We start from the raw sequence: 21,651 nt of genomic DNA, 5'->3' as shown, positions 1-21,651 counted from the left end.
AGGGGCGAGAAGGGCTGGTGAGGCAGTGAGAGCAGTGAGAGGGGCGAAAGGGGCTGGTGAGGCAGCGGTGGTGAGAGGGACTGGTGAAGCAGTGAGAGGGGCTGGTGAGGCAGTGAGAGGGGCTTGTGAGGCAGCGGTGGTGAGAAGGGCTGGTGAGGCAGTGGTGGTGACAGGGGCTGGTGAAGTAGTGGCGATGGCTTCCTGGGTGTCCTAGCGATTGGAAAAGTGCCAGTACCTTTTTGGAGATGGGACTTGGGACTCTGAGATCTGGACTTTTTTTCCCCTGCTTACCTTTTGGCTCTGTTAAATCTTTTAATTCTGGTTTCTGTTACCAAGTGGGTGCCAGTGATTGGCGACTGTGTGCACTTTTTGCTGTATTTATATATTCCTAAACTTTGTACATGTGACAAATAAATAAATCTAAATTTAAAGCTAAATCTTTGAGCAGGCCCGAAACGTCAGCCTTCCTGCTCCTATGATGCTGCTTGGCCTGCTGGGTTCATCCAGCTCTACACCTTGTTGTCTCAGATTTTCCAGCATCTGCAGTTCCTACTATCTCTAATTCTTGTTTCAGCTAGTTTTCTTCCCACCCGTGGCAGTATGAGCCTAGAGCAATGTTAATCAACGGGGCTCATTAACATGCCTCTGATTCACATCTCACCCATATAGGTGAGAAGTGGTTTCTGGTCCTCAGAAAAACTTGGCTGCCCAACAGCAGTTATGTCAGCCAGGGCAAGAGCCTTGCACTCAGGCAGGATATAAGGCTGGTGTAAAGGAGATCCGAACTTTCATCGTGGAGCCACAGGGCGACTCCTGCTCTTCCTTTGAATGTCAAGCAAGGTACCTGCAGCACGAAAATCTTCTTGCAGATAAAAAAAGCTTAATCTTGCACACTGGTAAATGCTATGCAGGAGATTACTGAGGTGTGAAATATGCCCCATATCGATAATAGATAGTTTCTAATCAACCTGCTCAGAGATGTTACTACTTACCTTTAGAGTAGGTGGGTTTTGAACACAGTCCTCCTGTCGCAGAGGTATGTAATAACATTGCTACTACTACTACCACTACTTCACAAGAGCCCACACTCATATGTGTGTGTTATAAGTGTCTTTGCAATTGACCCCCACGGTATTGTCGAATGGTTTGTTTCAATTGCTTAATATAGGCTGATAAGCATTGATGGTTTAAGTGGTGTTACTGTATTATGTAATTGGGCAACATACAGATTGTTTCCAAAATATTGGTGCAAAACTGATTCTGCTGTACCACATAACAGGATGTGAGAAAACTCCAGGTAAGATCTTCTTGCCAATAGTCTTGGGTCAACATTTATTTCTGTGTATCTCGTCGTCTTGAACATCCTTCAATGAACTGGCATTCCCAAAGCTCAGCAGTTAATTGTTCACAAATCTGTAAATAGGAATAGAACTATGCTTAATAAAATGATCATACAGATCTGTAATAGACAGTGACATGACAATATTGCTCTGTTTCCTCAACTGCTTATGTTTTGCATCTATTGCCCTTATTTTGTACAGAATTACTGTCACATTGCAGATATTATGCAATTTGCTTTGTATAATCTAGTCAATTAAAGTTATTGCCTCGGATTTTAGTGGAGATAAAAATGATTATTGATATATTAATTTTAAAATCTAAGGCATCAGTTATATTATTTTTGTATTGCTAAAAGTTATTTTCTAATTTTTTCATTAGAATTTTTATTTTTCTCGGTGCCTATCTTTTGATCCTTAGGGATATTTTGCTTTACAGTATATTAGCTGCTCTTCCTCATGGCTGTGCTATTTTCTCAAACACCAAGTCACGTGAATCCCTTCCATCCCCAAAAGGGATAATTTATCATGGGCATCTTCTTTATTCACACATATATTTGGCTTTTATTTATAAACAGTGAGTGGAATCTTACTGTCTTTGAAAGTACTCTTCTGCCCCAGACAGATGTAGGTCTCAACCCCAATGGTATGTGAGTGCCCACTCACGTGTGTAATTTTCACAGACGCAGGCATTTAAGGGGCTGTTTCAGGGATCTCTTTCCAATGAGTCATTGTGGGTGGGTTCCCGCACTGCCGATTTAATCAGGGGCATGCAATTTTGGAAGGCAAACAGTGTCACTGAGACTGATAGATATTTTAGACAACAAAGCGAACAGGAACGTACCTCAGCATGGAGGCGAACAAAGGTTTCAAGTCTAATGAGGGTCCAAGTCAATGGGACCTTCAGAGCTGGGAAACATCTCCACTGGATTCATGTGGGTTGTGAGTATGACCTTTCCTAGGGCCTGGAATCTCTGGTTGTAATGGCCACCCTGCCTTGTCTGACCTCCCAGGCTAACACACAATATCAGGCCACTTTGATGCCAGGAAGAGCAAGACAGAGTCCTTCCTGTACATCTCATTGGCCTTCTAATTGGTAATTATTGCCTACTAACAACCGCCAAGTGGATAGTCACTTCTATTATTCTCCGACCTCTGGCAAGTTTGCCCAGAGACGAGAAAATATTGATCCATCAATCTTATGCCCTGGTCTGCAAGTTTTCTCTTGATCCTGCCTTTATAAACTAGCCTCTATGAGACCAGAAAGTTTCCGTCCAATGTGTGCATTCAGTTATAATGAATAACGCGATTTCATAAAAAGAGAGTTTGTTACAATTTTTGCTGTACACAGCATACTATAGGAAGGTCATTAACAGTTCATGAAGATTCCATATCCATCAAAATATTTTTCAAATTTTAATTGATATACATTCTAATAATTTTTAATATATTTTCTATTATACTGGGTTTTAATTTTTCTAACAATGAATAGTCCAAATACAATTTAGAATTTCACTTATTAAAGTTTCCAATGTAACTCACTGGCATAATCATTGTTCCTGTTTATGGAACACATTCCAAAAACTGACAGAGCTACTATTTTCTCAATCAGCCTTAAGATGTTACCTTGTGCTAAACTTTGTCAAAATTCACAAAATAATTTTAATGCAGACTAAATGCAACTTAACTTCTAAGTCGTACTGATGGAATTGCATTATAGCCAACACAAATTTGTGTTTTAGAAGAAGCATTCCCCTATTCGTCAGTCGCATTGTAGCCAATTCGTGTTGCCGTATCTCATGTTATAGCAGAACCGACTGTAGCTATTTTCCTCATACAAGTTAGCAACAGAGATAACTATCACAAGGAAAGCCCACCTTTCATGATATGCCAACAGAAATCTGCTTGGAACCATGTTCAAAAGGGATTCTTGTTTAAATTTAAAATGAACTCATCTTGGAATGGTTTATGTTTGAACAAGGAAAAATAGAAAAAGTCTGCTGCAACAGATAGAATTTCATTGACTATCATGATAGAACATTGTTCATGCTTCTCAAGCTGGTGCAAAGTTGTAGATAATTCTGAGTTCTTCTGGGTAGAGTGTACTAGACTGCATAAATAGAAAAATCAATTTTCTTACATCAAACATTGCCATTGAAAAAATCACTAGGAAAAATAAAGTTTTTTTTATACATTTCACCCCAATGTTGAATTCCATCAATTTAATTCATAATCTCTATAAATAATCAAACTGCACAAGGACAGTGTACAGAAATAGAAAATATATACTTATTTTCAACATATGTACAGTGTGAAGTCAGATTTATTCTCATAAAAGCTTTGAGCAATTTTGGTAAGTTTTGCAATAATATGAAATGAAGATTTATGTATGGAATAATCTTAATACTGCAGAAAATATCATCAGTCTGATTTGGGAATAATAGCCCACTCATATTTGTGGAACAGTTCTATGTGAATGTGTGACTGGCAATAATATGGAAACAGTTCTTTTGCATAGCTGCTGTATTTAGAATGTGCCCTCTGATAAGATCATTTCATTGTGCACTTTTGTTTATAGTACTGATGCACACTTAGCAGACTGTCTTTCATCATATTATAGGTTTCATTCTCTTCAAATGTGGCTGTGTCTTTAAATATTTATCCAACTTTCTTGTCAGTGATTAGATACTGAAGCAAGAAGTAAATTTTAATTGCAAACTTGACCTTTCATGTATTGAAGCTTATCATTTTTACATGCTCCTCTTTACCATGCCATAACACAATCGCAGTAAAATCCTATCTAGTGCATTGAATCCTAAATATTTGTTAAGCAGCTATGATCTACCTGCCACATCAGAGTTGTAAATGAAGGTTCACGCATTGCAGAAAGCAGCCATCCATTGCAGTGTTTACTTTACATAGATAAGGCAAGATTCAGTCCCTGTTATTATAAGTGTACATGGGCAAACTTGGTTCTGCCTCACTGGGAGTTCACATGTATTTTTAACTCCCTTCAATTGTTAATGTATTCCTCAAATGAGATGCATCACCTTGAAGAATGACTTTTTACCCCTTGGGAATGAGCCAAACAAGTATTTCATTCACTATGATAATCAGTTCTACCTCCAGCAATATATGAAACCTAAATTTAATAGGCACCAGTGATTAGGTTTAAGGTGTTGAATCACCATTGTCCATTGCAGGGAGAAAGGAAAGGACTGAGGGCATGCCCTATGTCTCATTCAGAAGAAAATTGTGGTGATTCTGATCATCTATATCTGCCTCAACTTTTGCCCTTAATCTAAATCTAAATTCAACAAAAATTAACAACTATATCACAAAGAAATTATTCTGTACTAATCCATTTGAAAATTATTTTCTGAGTAGATTGACAAGGAGTAACTGTAATTATTGTTTACAGCAATTTATATGTAATTTCATCTTTTGTATTCTTAGACTACTAAGAATAAATAAATCCTTACTTTTATTAAAATAAAAGTAACAAAGAAGACAATCATGTAGAAAAGTAACAAATTATCTCTTAAATCACAATGTGGCATATAGACAGTAAATTATATAGTGGTTCCACACTCCTGGCACAGCAAGTAGAATTGAATGAAGAAAGATGCTTCTGACAGACCAAGAATGATGCAACCAGACAAAAGTTGCAAATTATATGTCAAATGGCTGTCTCATATGGGATCATGAGATTTGTGCTCAATGCTGCCTTGGATTCGACTTCTGTATCTTATCTGTTTGTGTATCATGAAGACCTACAGTATCCAAATACATTCATTGTCAAATTCCACCTGCATAGTGCTTTCCTAACACTAACTAAGGTGCAAAACAAAACCATTGAAATCTTCTAAAATAGATTGAGATAGTGGTTAATGTTATGGATTTGAATTTAGAAGGAAAATTGCTCACAATCATAATATATTAGAAACTGGAGATCAAGAAATACCAAAAAAGAATTTATGACTTTACTTTATAATCACAAGCATAGATAATCTATCAACTGTTAAACTTACAATGAACATACATATATACTGCATTATTCTTAGGTTCAACTGAAAAGGTTAATCATGCTGTAGCAAGTGAGATGTACACAGTATTTTCACCCCCTTTGCATATCATTTATACCAAACGCGCAGGTGCGTCACAGGTCAGTTCTTTTTTGGCAGTGCTATTTTTTCTCATGGACACCATTAGGACTTTGCAACTATCACAAGCAGCCATGCAAAAGCTGGTTGTCCCTAATCTAATGCTTTAGCAATAAAAAATATTGGTTTCTTTTTAAAATCAATTTAAATTAAAAAAAACATGAGGGCATGGAGCTGACAAGTGATAACAATTATCTTTCCACTGTTTCCCTGTTTTCACCTTCTGTGATTTGGGTATTCTATAGTGTACAAAAAGTTACATGTATCTGTGATTTTATGGCCCAAGCAGCCTCCATAACTATAAGTATGGTTCAATGGAATGAAAGTTTGAATTGTTAAAAGCTTAGTGAATCCTTGCAGATCTTTGCCTCGAAATTGTACTTTTAGAATGTTTCAGCAGGAATATTTAATACATATCGATGAAATGTTTTTTTTATCAGTTATTTTGATAAGGTCAATTCAGAGAGCCAATGTAACCTCATTGGTCCTCTTATCTGACTCTGTTTTTCACTCTGCTATCCAAATTTCCACTTTAGATGAACAGAAATTCTGTATGATAAATTATTGGGAACATTAGGATCCATCATCTTCAGTTACTGCCCAAACTTTAATCTCTGACAACCATTTCCATCCCTGGCAACTGTCGAAAGCTGTGCATTTTACAAGATACTAATAACATCGATATGGGGATAGTACAGGAAAATGTCATTGAGGTAAATGATGATCCATGTTCTAGACTGATGACGCAGGCTCAAGGAACTGAATGACCTGCTCCTGCTGCTATGTTTCGCACATCACAAACTTAAAATTGTGTTGAGAACAAAATGAGTTTTTGGCCACATATCTGCACCACAAGATAACTGCCTACATTCAGTTGCATAACATCACCTGACTCCAACCCTGTTGCTGCTGAAACCTTCATCCATGGCTTGATTTCAGTCAGACTTGACAATTGAAGCTCCTTCCTGATTGGCACCCTATCTTCTCATGTACATAAGCAAGTGCTCATCCAAGACTCTACTGCTCATACCTTAACCTGTGCAAATCACACTCACCCGTCATCCCTGTATTTGCTCATTTTATCTAGCTCCCAGTTTGAAATGCTTATGCATTAAAAGCCTCATGCTTGTTTTAAAATCTCTCATCAAGCTCTGTAGTCTCCTTTATCCCGACAAATAGTCACACTTCCATTTCTGTCCTCTTGAACATCCTGGACTTTAATCACTGCATCATTTGTAGCAGTGTTCTCAGTTACTTCAGCTCTAAGTGCCAGAAAACCCACCCTAATATTCTCAGTCTCTGCACCACTGTATCTTGTTTCAGGACGCTTCTTAAAACCTACCTCTTTGACCCAACTTTCCGACGTTTGTTCTACTATCTTTTTCTCTGTCATAAGTGTCAAAATGTTTTTATTGATTATCACTGTTGTTGAACTATTTAGGTTGTTTTACGACATTTAATGTGCGATTTACTCAGAAGTGGTGGAGGTGTGGATAAGAAAAGGCCCTTTAATTTCTTGACATTTTCATCAGTTTTTTGACGTTAAACTGGGACACTTCATTTATATGGTCAGAACATTGAAAAGAAGCCGTTTTCACAGGTTCACTGTCCTAAATTCAATATTCACTAATTCCCTAATGTCATTTGGAGCTTCCAGCAATCTGTATATGGAACCTCTGTGCATCTAATTTAGATATATTTCCGTTTGGGTCAGTGGCATTGCCGTATCAAATTTCCAATGTTTGAACGTACAATAATATAAGTTAGAATGCGAAATATGAGCCGTAGCTGTTGGCAGAATCAAGTAAAGTATTTTTTGGTTGTTATTCATGCGTGGGATGTCGGCTTTCCTGGGTGGTCCAGCATTTATTTTTCATTCCTAAATGCCCTTGAGAAGGAGCTGGTAAGGTAAGTTGCCTTCCTGAACTGCTGCAGTCCCTTTAGCACAAATACATCTACAATGCTCCTAGGGAGGGAGTTCAGCATTTTGACCCAGTGACCGTGGAGGCACGGCAACATGTTTGCAAGTTAGTGAATGGCTTGGAGCAGATCTTGCAGGTTTCAGTGTTCCCATGTATCTGTTGTCCTTATCCTTCTAGTTGGTAGTAATTGTGGGTTTGGAAGGAGCTGTCTAAAGGGTGAATCCCTGTAGTGCAACTTGTGAATGGTTTACACTGCTGTGACTGAGCTTCAAAATGGTGGAAGGAGTGAATGTTTCTGGACATATTGCCAATCAAGCAGACTGTTTTGGCATCGAGTTTCTTGAGTGTTGATGGAGCTGTGGGTGAGTGGTTTTTCAACTTGCTGAAAATTTGGGTAGTGATTATGACAGCCAGGAAATCTTCTCCAATGATTTATGTGTTGCATTAAAAATGAATGGTGTTGGTTTGCCTGTAGAAAGACATTACACAGAATCTGGAGCGTATTGTGCTGTACTCCTTCAATATTAAAGATAATTTACAGATACCGTGTATTGATAAAACTGGCCACACTGAGCAACATTCTGCTGGAAACATTGCCCATGGAATAAAATGACCTGTAAGATATTTTGGTCTCTAACCATAGTGAAATCTCAGATCTAGACTGAGTCTCTTCTGTTTTTTACCAGAGTAGCCTCATACCATCTCCTGCTTGCCATCGTTGAGGAGGTAGGCTGGATACCTGACATGTGAGTCTGTCCTAAGCCGTCTCAGACATGTCAATTCCAGGTTCTAGGTTGATTCCCTTTAACCAGTGGATAAGCAGGTTTAATGACAAATCAGATTAACTCACAGAGTTTTCACAATCTCCTGAAGCTACAATTTTTAATTAGGCCTTTAAAGGTGATTGAAGCTGTCCTCAAATTCCACCACAGCACTTATCTGTACTTCCATAGAATAGAAGGCCTGATTTGACCCTGACTGTTGATAAGGAATGGCGGCTGAGTGACTGAGAAACATTTCCATAAAGCTGCCATAGGTTGAAATTATGCCTGCAACAAAGCTTTACTTGGTGTAGACACTGGTCACACAAACTACAGCCAAATATCCTGAACCATTAGCTTGGATGGTTCTCATTTTCAGATTGTGGTGAGCTTGGAAGAGTTATTCACGTCTCCAGGGGCACCATGGCCAGGAGTGTATTTTACCTTTGGAAATATTCATTGGATTTCAAAAGATCTCTGGTGATTTCATAAGATAAGAGTTGGGCCAAAGGCCCTATTTCCATGCTGGCATCTTTTCTATTTTAAGTACTTGCAGCTTGTCCAGTACATCCTCCTTTATCAACATTAAAATCTTCTGGTCGCTGGATTTCCTCCTCTGCCACAATAGATTAGGCAACACCTGATTCACAGGTAAAGACCAATGTCAGGCATTTATTTAGCACCTCTACCATACATCTTGACTTGATGTGATTCTTCCCTGTTGTTGATCCCACATTGATTGTACCACTTCTTTTACTATCCTTTAACCCTTCGGTAACGTCCTCTTTCTTCAGTACTGCAATTACTTCATGGTCAAAAAAAAAGCAGGTCTCCTTTTTCTCTTTTCCTATCTTTTCAGAACAGCTTATAACCAAGAATATTTTACTCCCAGTCCTACCCCTCCTTGAGCCAGATCTCCATTTTCACTACAACATCATAATCCCAGATGGCAAAGTGTGCCCATAACTGTAACTCATTGTCTTTTTATGATACCCTTAATTAATCCCCTAACAGTGTACCCTATAAGGTTCAAATTAGCCTGGTTCCTGGTAGGTTGCAGAATATAGTATTCTAAGAAATTGTCCCAAATATTCCCTTGAAACCTCTCCTCCAGGCTACTGTCACCTATTTGATTTGTCTGATCAATATGAAAACTAAAGTCACCCCTGATTATCATAGTACCTGTCTTGCAAAGCTCTAACATTTTTGGTTCAGACTCTGTCCTACTGTATAGCTACGATTCGGGAGCCTATAAACTACACCCAAAACTGACTTCTTTCAATTCCAATTTTTATTTCCACCTGAACTGATTCTACATTATGATTTTCTAAATCTAGCTCATTTCACACTATTAACAGTCCTAGCTTGCCTACTTTTCTCTTCCTCCCGATTTTCTGAAATGACAAATATCCTTGAATATCTAGGTCTCATTGCAGCCACATATCTATAATAGCTTTTATGTCATATTTATTTCTATTTGCGCAATCAATCAGTCCGTCTTGTTGCAAATGCTGTAAGCATTCAGATAAGGAATCTTTAATTCAATCTTTTTATAGTTTTTGCCTACTCTGATGTCATTTCCGAATGTTTATATGTCTGTTCAATCCTGTCACAGTCAGTTTATTTTTATTCATATTTTTGTTCTTCATTATTGCCTGTTCTTTTATCATTAACTTTCCAAACCTCCGCTATACCACCACCCTTCTCTCACATCCCCCACCACCTATTTAGTACAGAATTCAATCTATAGCCCAAGGTATAAAATATGCCAGTACACTGGTCCCAGCAATTTGAAGTGAACACCATCGTAATTTTACAACTGCCTCTTTCCTCAGCGCTGGTGCCAGTGAATCATGAATCTAAATCCATTTCTCTCACATACAACATTCTGCAACCTACGAGGAATCATTCAACTCTCTGGTCTTATTAACCTTAGGCCAATTTGCTCATGGCTCAGTTAGTAATCTAGAGATTATTATCTTTGCATTTTTTTTCTAAATTTAACACCTAGTAGTTTATACTTCTTTAGCAGAACCTATTTCTTAGTACTACCCATGTCATTAGTGGACCTCAAAAATTAACTCCTTTCCATTCTTCCCCATCCCCAAGGAGATCTTCTTAACTCTAAGCTTGCACTTTTTCTCGTGCTACACTCAGTGATGAGTTGCTATGCTTCTGCTTTTGTGTGCTTAGGCTCGAGTAACCTTGGAGCACAGAGTTATAGAGTCATAGAGCCGTACAACATGGAAACAAGCTCTTCAGTCCAACTCGTCCATGCCGACCACTTATCCTAAATAAATCTAGTCCCATTTTCCAGCATTTGGCCTATATCCCTCTAAACCCTTCCTATTCATATACCCATCCAGATTCCTTTTAAATGTAGTAATTGTACCAGCTTCCACCACTTCCTCTGGCAACTCATTCCATACATGCACCACCTTCTGTATGAAAACATTTCCCCTTAGGTCCCTTTTAAATCTTTCCCCTCTCACCTTAAACCTATGCCCTCCAGTTTTGGACTCCCCTTCCCTGGGGAAAAGACCTTGGGTATTCACCCTATCCATGCCCCTTATGATTTTATAAACCTCTATAAAGTCACCCCTCAGCCTCTAATGCTTTCGGGAAAATAGCCCCAGCCTATTCTGCCTCTCCCTACAGCTCAAACCCTCCAACCCTGGCAACATCCTCATAGATCTTTTCTGAACCCTTTCAAGTTTCACAACATCCTTCCTTTAGCAGGGAGACCAGAATCGCATGCAGTATTCCAATAGTGGCCTAATCAATGTCCTGTACAGCCGCAACATGGCCTTCCAACTCCCATACTCAATGCACTAACCAGTAAAGGCAAACATACCAAATGCCTTCTTCACTATCCTATCTACCTGCGACTCCACTTTCAAGGAACTGTGAACCTGTACTCCAAGATCTCCTTGTTCAGCAACACTCCCCAGGACCTTACCATTAAATGTATAAGTCCTGCCTGATTTGCCTTTCCAAAATGCAGCGCCTCACATTTATCTGAATTAAAATCCATCTGCCATTCCTCAGACCATTGGCCCACTGGCCCATCTGATCTAGCCCCCATTGTCCTCTGAGGCAACCTTCTTTGCTGTCCACTACACCTCCAATTTCACTTGATGATTGTCCCTCAAGTTGCATGGGATAGCTAATGTAAGTTCCTGCTGTTAAAGTGGATGAAGAATTTGAAGAGTGAGAGTGTAAACGAATGAGAGTTACTGACAAATACTGTAAGATCTTGAGTATTTGGTCCCTCAAACTTGAGTTCAAAGTGAAAGATTGCCTGTATATTTCTTAATTTTAGAGAATGATGGTCGCACGGATGCTCAAGTGAAAAATAAACAATGTTATATTGCCTGCCTTTGTTCAATCTCTTTAAATAGAGTTTGGAGATGGGCTTCAATAAAAGTGAGACCTCTTTTTGAGTTCCTCTTTGCATTTCCGTGTCCTTTGTTTAGGAGACTGCAGTAGGGTTTCAATCCACAAACCTCTCACTCAAAGAAGAGAGCGCCACTAAGCTAACTGAGGTGAATGAAAAAAAAGCTTGCTTTGATATAAGTGCCTTAAGCATTCTTAAATATGTCAAGACACTGCACATCCAATGAATTATTCCTCTGCTCTTATTTCTATATTCTCAAATATTCTGATTTCAGCAGGCAACCTGAGAGGATGAGAGAATACAAATTAGGAAATATAAGCAGCATGATTTGAAAGTCGGGCCATGCACCAGGAATAATAGAAGCTATGAAATGAATTTATTCAGGATGTTGGCTATAGCTTTCACAGAAACACCCAACTTGGATCAGTTCTCCTTCAGTCAGCTAGTAACAATATTATATAATTAATTAAGAAGTCTATCGTCTTTCTCCAGTCATTGGCCACGTGGTTAAATAATGTCAAATGTATGCTGATCGCAAGTGACCTCACCTATTTACTCAATGAGTTTTGATTATAAGTAAGCAAGTTTCAAATATCTGCAGCACCAGTGTAAAAGTTAAAGCTACAGCTGTTTGCAGGTTCAACACAATGTATATATTGTAACAATTTTAACTGCTGAATAATTAAGAGAATCAATCATTTACCCTCCTCTAATGTGGCAGGTGGGGGTGGGGGATTAAATGTTCAATAACCGGGAAGTGATTTAATGAAACTTAATAAACTTTGTGATGTAATTTAAGTCAAACTTGATGACTGCTACTTTTCTTGTAATTTGAAATACTTTTTTTAATCATGCATTATCACTGCTTGGTGCACCAATGTACTGTTAATGAATGAAGAATCTGTGAGAACTAGAAGTGAATGCTTTAGATTGAAAAATAGATAAATTGTCAACATCAAATTATGTAACTCTGAAAGGAGGTTAATTGAAAGACAGCATTTTCACTTTGTAACATCTTAGCATGTCCCCAGGACATTTCAACATTTCAAAGCCTTTTGAAGTGTAATCATTGTTTCACTGTTGTTACAAGTAGATATAACAACTAAATTATAAAAAGTAAGGTGCCCAAAACAGCAAAGGAGATAAATGACTATTTAGTTGTTTAGTCGCTAGCAATAATTGAAAGTGGGAGATATAAAGAAGAAAGTACTTTTATTTGGATAATGCGTCAAGATTTTTTTAATGCTTGGGATAATAGCTAACATCTTATTCAACTGTAAAAATGCAGGAGTCCCTCAGAACAATGAGGTTTCAACTGAAACTATGGAGTGGATTTGAACTTTGAGATGTACAGGGATTAGGGGTTGGTGAGGTGGACGAACAGAAGCATTCAATGACACACTGGAAACCCAGAAGTGAGTGCAGCATGTCAATCAGTGTCTTCTTAATTCAGCCACAAAATAACTGGACAGGATTTTCTGGTCCACTGGAGTTCCCACACCCTTTAACAAAAAAGAGTCAACAGTGAGCCTGGCCCCACTCAGAGGAGTGTTAATTCACTCAGGCTGTGGCTTTCACACCCATCTGGAGGATGTCCTACCTCTGAGGACTGCTGGCCAATTTGAACCCAGCAGCACCTCCAGGAGTGGTGGCCACTTCTGGGACTGCACCCACTTCCCAAAGGAGATCTTTGCTGGGGCCAGGAAGGATGTGAGTTGTGATTGGAGGAAGGTATGGTGTTTCAGTGTGATCCAATGTTACACTGGTTACAGAAAGAGGAGGGCTAATTGAGGTACAGACCTTTTGGAGGTGGGAGTAATGGCCTCCAATGAGCCCAGAGCAGGGAGGTTGGACTGGTACAGGATGGAAGTGTCTTGGCAGCTCCCAAAAAAGTTACACACCCCCATAAAAATCTTTGTTGTGGTTCCACACCAACAGCACATGGATGGAGTGGATGTCCTTGCAGTTGAGGGACATTACTCGGGGATCTATAGGTGCCTCAATTGTCACATGTGTGCTGCAAATATGCCCTGTATTTGTGGGAAAGCAAACTCCACTGCTTCTATATTCTGACTGGCAGCGTGAGTGGTAAAATTGGTATAATCGGCACCCTCGCCCAATCACTTCATTGATGATGCATCTGTGGGCCTCTGGCTGAGAGATCTTTTAAGTGTCTTCCTGGAAGATCCAGCTCTAACAGTCTCTAACTGTATGCTGCTATCTAACACAATACCATAAGCCCTCCTGAGTGACTGTTGTATGAACATGTCAAGGAAGCTCATCCTTGACATGTAGACCCTAAGTGCCATGTATCATCTTCTGTAATCATTGCAAATCTCTCTCTCCCAGTGAAACTCCAGATTTCTGCTCCACATGCTGTTGTTGCTGCTGTTGCTAATGGTGCTTTTCTTGTACTTTTTCCTGCTGCCAGTGGTGCTCCTTTCACACAAGCATGCAAGGCATCAGCTGTAAGCTTCCAGCTCTTGTTGGCATTTTTCCCTGTCACATCTTTGGAGCTCTCAATTGCCACTGGGTTCACATCTTGCTTTCATTGCTGAGTTCCAGGAAGTATTGGAAACCAGCATATCCACATTTAAATTGGAACATCCATGCTAATAGCACTGTAATTGACTGAATAGCATCTTGGAATTGACAAACACTTTGCCCAAAGAGATAGTGCACACCCAGCCTAAAGCTCGAGAGTTATATGTGTGGAAGTTGTTGAACTGGGGAAGGTTTCTTGACTCCCTCGTATTTGTTCAAGACTTAATCCTACACCTGTGTCCAGCGCAATAACCTCATGCGTACATGTCTTCCCTTTGGGTTCAATTGAGGCTGAACCCATAGATTTCTGACTGAGATTTGATTTTAGGCTATAACTGAACCAGGTGGACATTAACTGCTGGGCTCGTATTGAAAGCTAAATTTTATGTGTTTTTAGATTAAATGCTAGTTTCATAACTTTTCATTGAGGTTTCCTCTCCAGCAAGGACTATTGTGATTTCTCACCGAATCTTAACAAACTTTACTTCTTTACTGCTTACCCCACCCCAATGGATCCTGCTGCCTGTGTCTAGCCCCATTATACCATCCACCTGACCTGGAACAAGTCACCACTGCTGGGATATCCTGGAGTTGACCAGCACCCTTGGCACTGGTGCCATCTCTAAAAGGACATTTTGTATCTGTTAGTCTGGACAGGTATAGATCTGCACAGATCTAGATACTTACCCCAGACATGACAGATAAGGAAGAATTAGCACCTTGCTCTATGGGCAAGGACCCGGAAGTCCTCGTGAACGGGCTGGTGCAGAAGCAGGATGTCACTACGTGCAGGATTCGCAATGGAGGCCATAACATACAACCATGCCAATTTGGACAGTTGCAACCCATCTCCGTGTGATCTCAGCAATCTGGAGGAATGCACAGCAATGTAAAAAGAAGACGTATATAAAATGTAAAATGTAAAAAGCTTCACCAGTTTAAGTGGTACCATCTTCTCTATGATGCCCCACACTTGTCTGTCTCTGCTATTATATCCATCTCCCACCATTGCTATTGCTCTCTCATTCTCATTCTCACTGTTGCCTGCAAAATGTTCCTTCATTCACTGTCACCAAACCCCAACTCCTTTTGCATGCCCTCTGTGCTGCCTACCCACTTGCTTAGAGGTTACCTCTCGTACTGAACCATAAGTAATGGCTGTGCCACCCATTTTCATCTCCCTTCAAGTTCCCTCCTCATTTCAGGAGGGAAACAGATCGGGCAGAAAGTGTCAGACAGGTGATGGGCTTTATTTTATTCATTCATGGGATGAGGGCATCACTGGCTAGGTCAACATTTGTTGGCCATCCCTAATTGAAGAGTCAACCACATTGCTATAGGTCTGGAGTCACATGTAGGCCAGATCATTCCCTTAAGGACATCAAAGAAACAGATGGGTTTTTCCCCCAGCAATTGACAATAGATTCTTGGTCATCACTGAATTCTTAATTCCAGGTTTTTATTGAATTCAAATTCTACCATCTGCCATGACAGGATTTGAACCCGGGTCCCCGGAACATTATCTGGGCCTCTCGGTTAACAGTCCAACTTCCCTGCTGTACATCATTCGGCTCCTCACCCCTCATGTGGAGAGGATTCTGATTGTTCTGAGTGGCTGACTGACTGTAGCCAAATCCCTGCCCTTGACTTACCATGCCAGACCCTCTTAGGGAATATTGTCTCCCTTCACTTGACTGAGCCCATCTGGTGACATTGATAACATTTCTAGCTTTGTGTCTGCTCCACATGGCAAGGTAATACAGCAGTACTGTGAGCCTGGTATCTCTGGATAGAGGGGAGAAATGCTAAAAAGCAAGGTAAGGCATAGCACAAAAGGGATACCGTGAAATTCCAGGTAGGCTTGAAGCGATTGAGCACTCCGAAAGAAAGCAAACAGGCCAGAGATCCAGCCTGGTCCAGTACAAGATTCTACGTTCCAATTTAATATGAAATTACACAAGGAGCAAAATTTTTACTCAGATTTTCTGATGCAGAATTCGAACCAAATGGAACTTTCTTTCCCTGTGCAAAATTGGTTTGGAAGAAGTGAACGCTACTGGGGGGTGATCCAAGTCTGGTGGTGACTGTGAAGTACGTCATCCCATGTTAGCTATGCTCCTGTTGAAGTCTGTGTAGCTGTAGTGAAGTTTGAGTTTGAAACTTTTTATGCAGTCTACTGAGCCACGATGAGGGTCATAATATTACAAGTTAAGCATTAAGTATAAAGTCATCCCTCCAATATACCTGCAGTAATCATGATTATTTTGAGATGATGAAAAGGTCAATATGTATTCAGATCATGGTTACCCAATGTTGGCAGTTTACAGACTGATCAAATGTGTGTCAGTGAGCAACAAAAATGATGCAATTTGTTGATTCAGTTCAACACTTCAGCTTGGTTATACCCAACTTTGTACCATCATGGATTGTGTGATCAGTCTGATCAGATTGAATTCCTGCACATGCTACAGATTAACTTTTCAATTCTCTAAATAAGGTAGGTGGGTCGACAGGGAGCAAGCAAAGCAGCATTAGTTAGTTATAGACTTAGTTATGGACTTAGTTATGCAACTTTCCCTGAATGTTTATAAAGATCCTGAAGCAGAATTCAATTTGCTTACTTCCAAGAAAGAACACAAACGTTTCTTCCAATGTAGAGCTGGTATTTATGTTAGGACCTGGGTTCCCAGCCTATCAGCATAACATTCAGGCCATTATTTGGTTTAGGTGAGACTTCTGCCCTCAGTACAGTTGAAGTGCCACCTCCGAGAGCTTCCAACTAATCAAGGTAAATGCAGGGCTTTGTGAGGAGAAGGTTGGCAGGTGAGTGGGGGCTGGTGAGATTGTGTGGCCAGGGACGTGGAGAAGGGAATCAGCAGGGAGGATACCTTAGGGGCCTTCAACTGGTACAGGGCCTGAAAAGGAAGCACCCATAGGCACCAGTCAGGCCAACTTTCACTGGGGTGGCTGGAACTTGGCACGAGTTTTCCACATAGCTAATAAAATCCCACAGACAGTGGGAGGAGAGCCTCGGAAAATTGCACTGGGGATAGGAATGGGAATTTGGGTGTCAAGTGCAGTGCCACTGGCATAACAACACATTTGATGACCTCCTCATTGCCTGCCATCCTGCACGATGACCCCACCACACCTCCCCCCACCACCCCCCCACCCCCACCCCAACCCACCCAGAGAACTGTAAAATTACATAGAAGTTATGGACTGCTGTTGCAACATTTGGTTCTCTTCCATCTGTGGTGAAAATTCTGAAGGCTTCTGATTGACATAAATATGTTAGAGTTATGTGTTTACAGACTATCACATAGAGTAATGGATTAATATACTTAAATTATAAGCGACAGACCAAATAAAAACAGCACCAACCCTGCACTTGTGACTGGCAATTGTGCTTGACGAGAATGTGAAGAGTAGTTAAGACAACAACAGTGTAATCTGCTTTCTCCAACCAATGTTTCCTTCAAGTGTGGTTCACCACTTCAAGTCCAGGATTAGTGTATTTACTTTGCAAAGCTTCACATCACATGCACACCTTTCCAATATTGTTTTGTTATGCTTATCGCACTGTTCTATATCTCTTTTACTTCACTAAACATTGTTCAAACAACTGCTACCACTGCTGACACCGCCCCCATCCCCCACCCTCAAATCTTTATTCTTCACCCACAACAGTTTGCCAACATTCTGTCTTACCAGCAAGGCTTTCTTCCAGGCTTATACCCTCCACTAAGTTCACTCAATTATTTATTGAATCACACTTGGCATTCATCTCATCTCATCTTCCTTTGATTGTTCTATTTCAGTTGGTAAGAAGATCCACTTTTATACCAAGAAGCTGTCATTGGATCTGACCAGCAGCTTTGGCTTCTGTTTGTTCTGCAGGTTTTGTTCACTTTTAATGAAAAATAAACCTCAGTACGTACATTCTTAGCTGAATTATTGAATTTGACAGGAGCCTATTGACAGTCAGCAGCACCCTGGTTTCTAAGGGGAGACATATCTGGCACGGTCACCTCATCTGCTGGAAGATGTTGGGGAAAGGTGGGCAGATGCAGGCTCATGTAGGTGGGGGTCTGGGGCCATGCAAAGGAGTGGGATTGATGGAAAGAGCTACGAGGAAGCGGGTGGTGATGTTTGGGGGCTGATTGGCACGTGAAGTTGGAGCCTGGAAGTTGCACTGTGCGAGGAGCATGTCTGTAGCCCACTATTAACCTGTAAACTGCAAAATGTGCAATGGCACATAAAATGGTTGCGACCACACCTGGAGTGGGTAGGGTAAGTGCCTCACCCTGCAAGGAAAGGGGAGAGATACAAAACCCAACGAAAACAGCATTACACACCAAACCATACATTTCAGAGGATGTACACCTGGGGGCCCCCAAACCCGGGCAACTCTTTTACACTGGCACACTGTTTGCAAACCACCTCCCTGTCCCAACCATTGCTGGCCATTTCATGCAAAACCCAACTCCATCACCCACTTGAGGCCTATGATGCAATATCAATGTCTGTCCACTCCACTTGGAGAAATGATGTTCTAGTTATCAGGGTCCCTTCCAACTACAAGGTACACCTTGCCTGCATGTGGAGCAGCAGCTTGTCTTGTCCAACATTAAACACGGTACATCATGTATAGATTAGGATGGCTGAAGTCATTGTGTTACAGTTGCTGCAGTGCCTACGCAGAGATACAAGCAAATTGAGCTACCAACGTGACCTCAAGATATTTTCGTTATTCTTTCCCGCTCACAAAGTCTCAGTGCAGTCCCAGTTCTGAAGCTGTGCTGAAGGGAGCCTGCCCTACGCTGAGCCCCTTATCCTTGGAAGTTTGGTTGGGCAACCTCAGATGTTTGTGTCTGGAGGGTCTGGACAGAGGCAGTGTTCTTGCTGGAGGCAAGTGTACCCTCCTTGGCTTGAATCCTAGAAGCCTCAGCATGGCAGGCTCTGTCCTGAGAGGAGAACTCTGAAGGGCCTGTGTGTGGGTCCTCTTCCAGTTGGATGTATACTGAAGCTGACCTATCTCCTTGTGAGGAATGGGCTTCAGGAGTGAGATCAAAGCCCCTCTTCCTGTGTCCTTGCTATTGGTGCTGGGGACCAATGGTTACAGCCATAGATTCCAGGTCTATTTGTATATCCAGCAGGCACCTAGACTCTTAGTAGCCACGAACCTGTCCATGGAGATAGCTAGACAATTATATGCATAGGCCAGAAGGTTCCCTATAGGATAGCTGCGCACTGTATGGACAGTTTTCTCCTACATGGCTGCTCATGCCCAATATCTGTTTGTGTATAGTCACAAACTCCCTTATTGCCAACACTGTGAGGTCCTCGCCTGCCTGGAGCTGAGTGGATGTCTGATCTCATGCCACCTCCAAGTGCCATTTCTCCCTCAACCAGCTGTATAAAGGTGGCAGTGAAGTGCTCACCAGTCATTCTCCTGACACTAACTAACATTCCCACCCAAGTGTTATGTCTGAGCTGGTTGAGGGATTTTGAGTGGCTGCCGGGGACAGTCATGATGTTGCTTCTTCTGAGACCTCTGAAGGGTGGAGGGTATTTCTTGCAGAGTGGCCTTTGTGCCCTGTGGACTGTTAGCATCCAGCCGGTACTTGCAAGATAAAAAAGACAGAAAGCGATGTGCCTGAGTATTGAAGGTTCTGTGCAATGATTTCCAGTCACTGTGCATGGTAATTTGAGAATGTCAGTACTTGTTTGGATGCATAGTGGCCTTTCAAATACAGCAATGGCTGTGCGATTCCAAGGACATCTATGCAGTGAAGAGAAACTCCAACTACAGTGAGCCAGAGAATGGGGCTAGCCTCAGGCATGAGTTGTGCCGTGGGGGGAGGTCGTTAGTTCATAAGATGGGTTTGGGTTGATGCAGCATAAACAACTCACACAGCCTTCTGAACATGATGAAATTGATACTCAGCTAAAAAAAAAAGTAAGATTTGGCAACTTATTCCAATCCTGATCAGACAAAAAAAAAGACACAACATTCGAGCAGCACTCCCCATAAATTTCCTGGCCAGGAGCCTTGTCATTCCAATGCAGTGTAGATGAATCACAAATCATGTGCAGAGCTGATCAGTGTGAAAGCTATGTGTCTTTTACCAGCAGTAAATGCCACACTCTGTGATTTAAAGGTCCTCTAGCCATGTTGGAAGCTACGACAAGAAGGGAAATGTGTAAAATAAGTGCGGAGTTTGGTTGGCACATGGATGAGCGGCAAGGGTGTAAACGTGAGGCGGAATGGTAGGTTCATGAGAGTGGTTGAGAATTAGGATGCCAAATGTGTGAGTGGTCGAGATTGAGGTGCTAGATCAGGGATTTGGTGGGGAGGGGCCAGCTCCAGTAATATCTCAAGTTGGGTTTCTGAGTCAGAGTTGGAGTTGTAACTAGGAGAGAGAGTCTTCAGATCAGCCGTGTTGGGACTGACAAAGTCAAAGAATGTTGTAGACCCCAGGTTGTTCAGGGGTGACTGTCACACCCGCGGGATCGGGTGGTGGGGGGAAGCAGGATGACAAGTTCAGCTTGGTCAGGGAGTGTGTCAGTTTGGAGTCAGATCCAGCATGGTTTGGGGTGGGACATTAGAGAGTGTGGGTCTGGGGTTTGCTGAGCATAGAGCTTGAGTATATAAGTGATATCAAGTGCAGATTTATGGTGGGGGGGGTGATATTTGTGAGGGTGGGTTGGTGGTGAGTTGGAGGTTCTATTTAATAGTGAATTAGTGAAAGTTTTAACCTTCTAAAGTAAAATAAAGAACTGCAGATGCGAAATAAGGCTCACTTAGACTCGAAACATTAATTCTGATTTCTCTCCACAGATGCGGCCAGACCTGTCAAGTTTCTTCAGCAATTTCTTTTCTGTGTGCTTTCAATCCTCTAACTGTTCTTGAATAACCTTAAGCTTTAGCATGTCTGACCCTCAAAATTTCTGACTCTACCCCATAGTTAGAGGTTCCTAGACCCTGGCATTCAACTGTTTAAAAAAAAGGAAAGTAAAACCAATCATGCCCTCAGCTGACATCCACATGTGAGTATCTTTTAGATATGCTGACTGGAGGAGTAACAGCATTGGCCAACATTTTTCCTTCTAGTTATTTTAATCTAGCAGAAGGACATAAAAAGAGTGGTGCTCCTAGACCAGTAAAAAAAAGTGCGCTTCTGTTCCTTCTAATGTAACGGATATAAATTCACTGTTTACTATGTGAAAGCTGCTTATTATATCATGGCTATACAACCTCCTGAAATTTTATTGCTTGAAGAAAGCTAGGAATGTTTTGTTTGCTATATGTATTACTGTACCCAATTATAGATATTATCCATCTTTTCAGCAGAAGGTAAAAAAGAGCTTTGGAATCTCAAGATCATCATATGGTGACAGTTTCACTTATAAATCGTCATGATTGCATTCTGAATTTAGGGGGAAGGGAAGTCTTAGAGCTCTAGCGCAGTGTGTGCCTGATTGCTGGGAGATTTGTGTTCAAACACGAGTCTCAACCTGTCA

This window comes from Rhincodon typus, chromosome 4, assembly GCF_021869965.1.
Source record: "Rhincodon typus isolate 14 chromosome 4, sRhiTyp1.1, whole genome shotgun sequence".
Lineage (NCBI taxonomy): Eukaryota > Metazoa > Chordata > Chondrichthyes > Orectolobiformes > Rhincodontidae > Rhincodon > Rhincodon typus.
The sequence above is the reverse complement of the archived record's forward strand: the minus strand, read 5'-3'. Positions refer to the sequence as shown.